Raw genomic sequence first — 6,000 nt, 5'->3', positions numbered from 1 at the left:
GCGTCGCGTGCTTTGACACGCACCCACCGACGCCACAACCTGCCCGGAAAGGACGGAAAACAAAAATACCACCCCCCCACCAAAAAAAAAAAAAAAAACGCGCTCAGCGTTCCCTGAAGCTCCCGAAGCGCAGCGGCGGGTGGCGGAAGCCGTCGTCCGTGGGACGATTAGCCTAGCGAATTTCGAGGCCACTGGAAATAGGTTATCGTGGAATAGGGGACTCCCTCCGCCTCATGGCTCTGCGGAGAAACCACGCAGTGGCCAATGGGTGCCACCGCAGTCATATTCGCCCTTCTTCGCAAAGCACCCAGTGCGACAGACTTGCGGCTGCCGCAGTTGCCAAACGCGTGGATAGTGTATATTTTTTTTTCCTTGTCGCAGCTCACAGGCTCCTCGCGCGAAGACCTCATGCTCCCTGACTTCGCCTTCGTGGGTGGGGGCGGAGTGCTCTCTTTAGAGCGCAGGACACGTGGGCAAGAGGTCGAGGCTAACGCTGTCGTATCGACGGCTACCAAGTGCGATTCACGGGAGACGCTGTTCTGCGCAGCGATGCGATCGCTTCGTTTGAGTATTTTAGCTACAGCGTTGCCATTTTGTCATTGCCATTTTGGCATTACCAGAACTGCGCAAGCGCAGCCGGTGGCAGGCAGCAGTTACGTAATGTCACCTTCAAGTTACGTCAATTATCTTCAAGGAAATTGACACAAAACTACCGTGCTTATGAAACTTTGAGCGCGCATATGAACACGACGTTTCCGGCGCATAAACGTTTAGCCGAAGTGCCGATCGTTGGTCGTTACAGTTAGAGAACGGCTGTTCTTAACGAAACAGCATTACTGCGTCATAGAAAGCGCTCGATACACCCAGGCGCGCGGCACGCGCTAGGCGCCGTTCTGATGTTTGCTGTGCTCGCTTTGCAATAATTACATACTTTCTGAAAGTGCGCGGCAACATTGTGCAGAACCAATTGTACAAAAAGTCTTACCGACTTTATGTACCTGCATACGTGTTTTCCCTTCTGTTTCCGTGAATATGCCATCTCAGCTCCTGTTGTACCGAACGTGCAGACACAGGCCACAGTTACGACGTGAAGTCATGCTGCCTTGTGGCATCACGACTTCACGCCTTACTGCGTCAAGATAATCGGCCGTTACCGCCGGTGGACCTCAATAAAGAGATGTAGAGAAAAAAAATGTGAAGTGTTAGCTGAAGTTTATTGAGTGAGCAAATAATATTATTCCAACGCTTCTGCTTTAAAATACAGCATGTAAGGTTGGGCACAAGAATAAGAAAGGGAAATGTGTGGACCGGTGGTTGACACAAGGAATAGCGACAGAACACTAGTTTAATACTACATCAGCAGGACTCATTTATAAAACCGAGACATAGATTTGCCTAGCATATACAAGTTCGTCAGGTGACAACACAAAGAAACTAAAAAAAAGATAAATTCTGAGGTGTTACGCGTCAAAACCACGATCTCATCATGAGACGGAAAGAAAAGGCAAATATGCGCTTAGGATAATTCAATAGCTCATATATGGGTTCGTGGTTTGTTTTCTTTTATAATCGAACTGATGTGGCGGAGCAAATTGTACCTGTTATTTCAATTTTCCGTTGCTGTGTAACAAAATGAGAATTATTAGTAATCTATTCGGTGCTTATTGTGGGGCAGTTATTCAGGTTGCTAGAGAAGCTACAGGACTGAACACGACTTTGGCTCCTATAGACCTTATCTTGTTACTCTTGAACATGTTTCAAGCATTGGGAACTTTTATAAACTGAAGAATTAGGCGCAAATTCAGTCATAATTCCGAACATGCTTGTTTAACTTCTATATCCAGCACGTTTATTCGATGACGTTGCGTGGTTAGTTCCGTATTCGGGCTATGAGCACTTCCAATCGCTTTTAGAGACATGAGAGTCAAGATAAATCATTGCGCTCCCGGCAAACTCTCTTGTATTTCGGCTGTATGAAATTACGATTGAATAAAACAACAGTCCCAGAAAGATTCCATGCGATTTATAAACAGTAGGCCATCCATTTTTTGAGCGACACCCATCACGCGAATTATTGTTATTATTATTTGTTTTGAAAGCATATATGCATTTTCCAGGAAAGAGAAAGGGAGGAGCAGGCTGGCAACTGCCACCGGAAGGGGCTCTACGCCTGCATACTCTTCCGAAGGGAGGCGACAGAAAAATAGGAACGGAAGATAGGAAGGAAGAGAGGAAAGAGGAAAGAAAGAGCAAGAGGATAAATGTCAAAGAATAAAATAGAACGAACAATTGGGCTGATTACTGCAGGTCACACTACTACAGAAAGTTAAATAGAAGAAATAATGTCGGAGCTATAAACGTGCACCTAAGTTAGTTAATTCTAGATAAGTAAGTAGAGCACGTTGAGCCTGATCACGTCGAGACGTACAACCAGTGGGGTAGAAACATTCGTCAAGTGTTGTACATCGCGGACCGAGGAGACGATAGTCCCTCACTAACCACATGCGCTGCGCTCTAAAAGCGGGACACTACAATATCAGGTGCTGAAGTGTCTCGCAGCAACCGCAAGACGTACACGATGGACTCGCCACGCGTCTTTGTCGGCATAAACGTTTGAACACGTTCACACAGCCAACCTTTAGCTTGTGTAGTTGCGCTCTTGCGCGACGAGGCAAGCCTCGATCGCGAACACGGTGCAGGAACGTTGTATTTGCGACGCGCTAGTCTGGATGTTGCTTGAGTAGGTGGTGACGAATCAGCAAACGAGTGTCATCAAGCTTGCACATAATTACAGGGCAACCACAGTTGTTATGAGCCCGCAAGTTGAAACCAGCTGATCAGGCTCTTCATTTCCGGCGATTCCTACGTGTGAGCTACAAAAGATATCGCACGTGATGAAATCTGTTATATGAAAGCACACACACAGACGCACCCACGCAAACTCACGCACACCTTCAACAACGTCTAGCAGCACTGGGACGTTTCGCGTCTTATTGCCACTGGCGAGCAACGCATTCATCGGGAGTATCGTATCACCAGTTTTCAGAAGCTCACTTCTTGCTAGGAACTCCCTGTTAGCAAAGTTCGACGTAATTCGCCCTCTCCTAAGGACAATAACGATGACACACAGGCTTTGGAAGCAGCCAACAAAACGCGTTCGTCCTGCATTCCAATGTCTCACTTCATGCATTTCAGTCTCGTCCGCGGCGACCTGCCAATGTGTTTAGCTCACTTTATCTTAGTAGCACATAAGGAAACGCTTTGAATCTGGAGCGTCCTTAAAATTCTGCCGCTTCTCTCTTTTTTTTTTTTACGTTTCCTTCTCTCCTCTCAAAGTAGTTCCTGAAAACATTGACTTCTGACAGAAAAAGGGTCGCACGTAGCAACCGTTGATAAGCGATTTAACAGCAGTGTGGTCGGCGGTCTCATCCCGCGCCGCTCAATGTAGCGCAGACAGGGGAAGGGTTTTCCGCGTCCGAAACGTTCGACGTCACGTACGTACGAACACGCCCATTCATTTCGCGCTTGCATTGCTTGTATCTCGAGCACAGGAGCAGTGGTGAGACACCACTTGTGCTACGAGTGGCGAGGATTGCAAAAGAGTCGCCTTCCTCCATTAGCGAGAGTGTGGCAGTGCAGTGACCAATGCCTTCCGTTACTATCAATTTCCATTCCTTTGTTTTTTTGAAATAGAAAGCAGTCTACAAAAAAAAAAAACTAAATACCAATATAGCCGCGTAGGAACAACGCCTACCGCTATATGGGCTTTTTCACTCGCACAGAGGGGTTCGGACCGATGAGGGATACTTGTCCGGGGTGTTCGGTTCCGGACTTGAGGAGGAGAAAAACATAGCAAGTGACTTGAAAGAAAGAAAGTAACAAACTACACTGCTAACTAGAAAGTGAGTGATTCACTCTTTTAGTAAGAGAGAGAGAGTAAGGCAAAGGAAAGACAGGGAGGTTAACCATAGATTATCTCCGGTTGGCTACCCTGTACTGGGGGAGGGGCAAGGGGATGCAATAGGTGAGAAAGAAAGGAGGATGAAAAAAGGAAAAAAACCTAAGCACACACATACACGTACACACGAATTATTTCTGTGGGCACTGTCACGCAGCTCGCAAAGGCGTTCCTAGTCTTACGCAGTGTCACCGTACAGTCCTACGTCACAGTGTATATTCACAATTTGTCAGAAAGTCCCGTGTCTTTCAAGTATCGCAGTACCTTTTAGTAAACAACGCTTAGTTTTGCCTCACAAGAAGATAAATGTAGATAAAGGTCCACGGAAGGGGTTCGAACAAACTGAAAGGGACAGTAATTAGTTTTAGCTCATCTATATGCTATTACCTTTAGCGAAAACCGGAACACCTGGAGAGAGGCACGGAAGCATCAGTGCTGGCAGTGACACCTTGTGACGTGCTGCTCCACAGCAGAAACCTTCTTGTGTTCCACGAGTGTTCCTGCCGCCGGAACCGCAAGAATAATCAGACACTGTACGTTAACGAATGGTGCTGCCAATGCTTTTACGCGAGCAGCAAAGTAGAGCATGGTCGTTGCACTTATAGTTTTGTGTGTGCTTGTGCGTTGCAGTTATATATAATTTTGCGTTGTCTCATGACTGTGTCTTCAGTATTCCGTTAATACTTAGTTTAAATATGGGTGCTGACAAGCTACGGCAATGTTTTAGAAAATCTTCTTGAGGAAAGATATTGTTGTAATGCGTATTGAGAATTATTCTACAAATATGACTAAGAATTCATATATTGCTTATGGAATTGATGCCAGAGCACTGCAAGACGTCAGTGGAACGAACCACTGACAAACTCCACAGATTTTTTTTAACGTGTCCATGGTCCTCTAATTCCAGACAAAGCTGTCATACGACTTATTTTCAAACCTCGATCACAAAGATTAATGGGGGAACCACAATGTGCTTTAAGAAACACTTAAACGAGGATCCCAGACAACGTGGGTGCACGCAGGAGCATTGCAACCACAGCTCGTCTCTGCAGAAATCACGGAATCGCTGCATGTTCTGTATGCTTTATATTACCTGACAGATACATGCCTCAAAACCTAACAAAACATCCTCTCACAAATATTCCGGAACACTATGGCTACATACTATCCATGGCTTGAACTCCATTAAGGCGTAACCTAACACTCTATCTCAGGTAAAGAAAGAAAGAACGAAGGACACGAGATTCACAAGACACCGCGTAGACATCTTATCATCTCACTTATGTCTGCCGCACTCCTGCTGACAGCAGACTCTTGGAATAGGCTAATTAGTACAACAGAGCCAACCCTTATCCTCGTGGCCCCTGCCATTCGGCAGCGCACTCTCCCAAGCTTGCGGCAGGATTCGAGAGACATGCCACTCATGTGAACCCTAACCAACCTTTCTCGTGTTAAAACCTCCTTGACCTGGTCCCTGCGTAACCATCGCCCTTGCACCACCATTTCAAAGCCCGGACGCGAACAGCACATCAGACGGGTGGCTTTATCTACAATGTACTGCGGTGTGGCCTGACAGATAGTGCTCGCGTTAGGCCTTCTTGCGTAATTTTGCGAAGGCGCGAACGCATTTCGCAGCCTGTGTAACCGCGCTATTCCGTCGCGTCAATTGCGGTAAAATTCCGCGCCGCTGCAAACAAGCTAGATCCGCGCGCCTACGCACCCGGGGGGACACCGACGACAACAATGGCGCGATTGCATCGCGAGTATGTCGCCCCCGTCGAAATTGAGCACATAACTTCACATCGCTGGGATGCTACACGGAATTACGCCTAAGCTCCGGAAATTCCACCGCGTCGCACCACAGTGGGCGACTTACAGACGAGCCATCGCTTATCGTATCCGGTCGGCCTTTGGATTTTCAGGCGAGGATTAAGACAAGAATAAGAAGAGAGAAAGAAACCGCGTCTCCGATGGTGGCGGGGAGAAAGAGAACAAAAGAAAGCGAGCGGAGACGCGACAGAAAGTCGACGCGGCGCGCGTGT

The sequence above is a fragment of the Dermacentor variabilis genome, chromosome 4 (assembly GCF_050947875.1).
Source record: "Dermacentor variabilis isolate Ectoservices chromosome 4, ASM5094787v1, whole genome shotgun sequence".
Taxonomy (NCBI): domain Eukaryota; kingdom Metazoa; phylum Arthropoda; class Arachnida; order Ixodida; family Ixodidae; genus Dermacentor; species Dermacentor variabilis.
Note: the sequence above shows the minus strand (reverse complement) of the source record.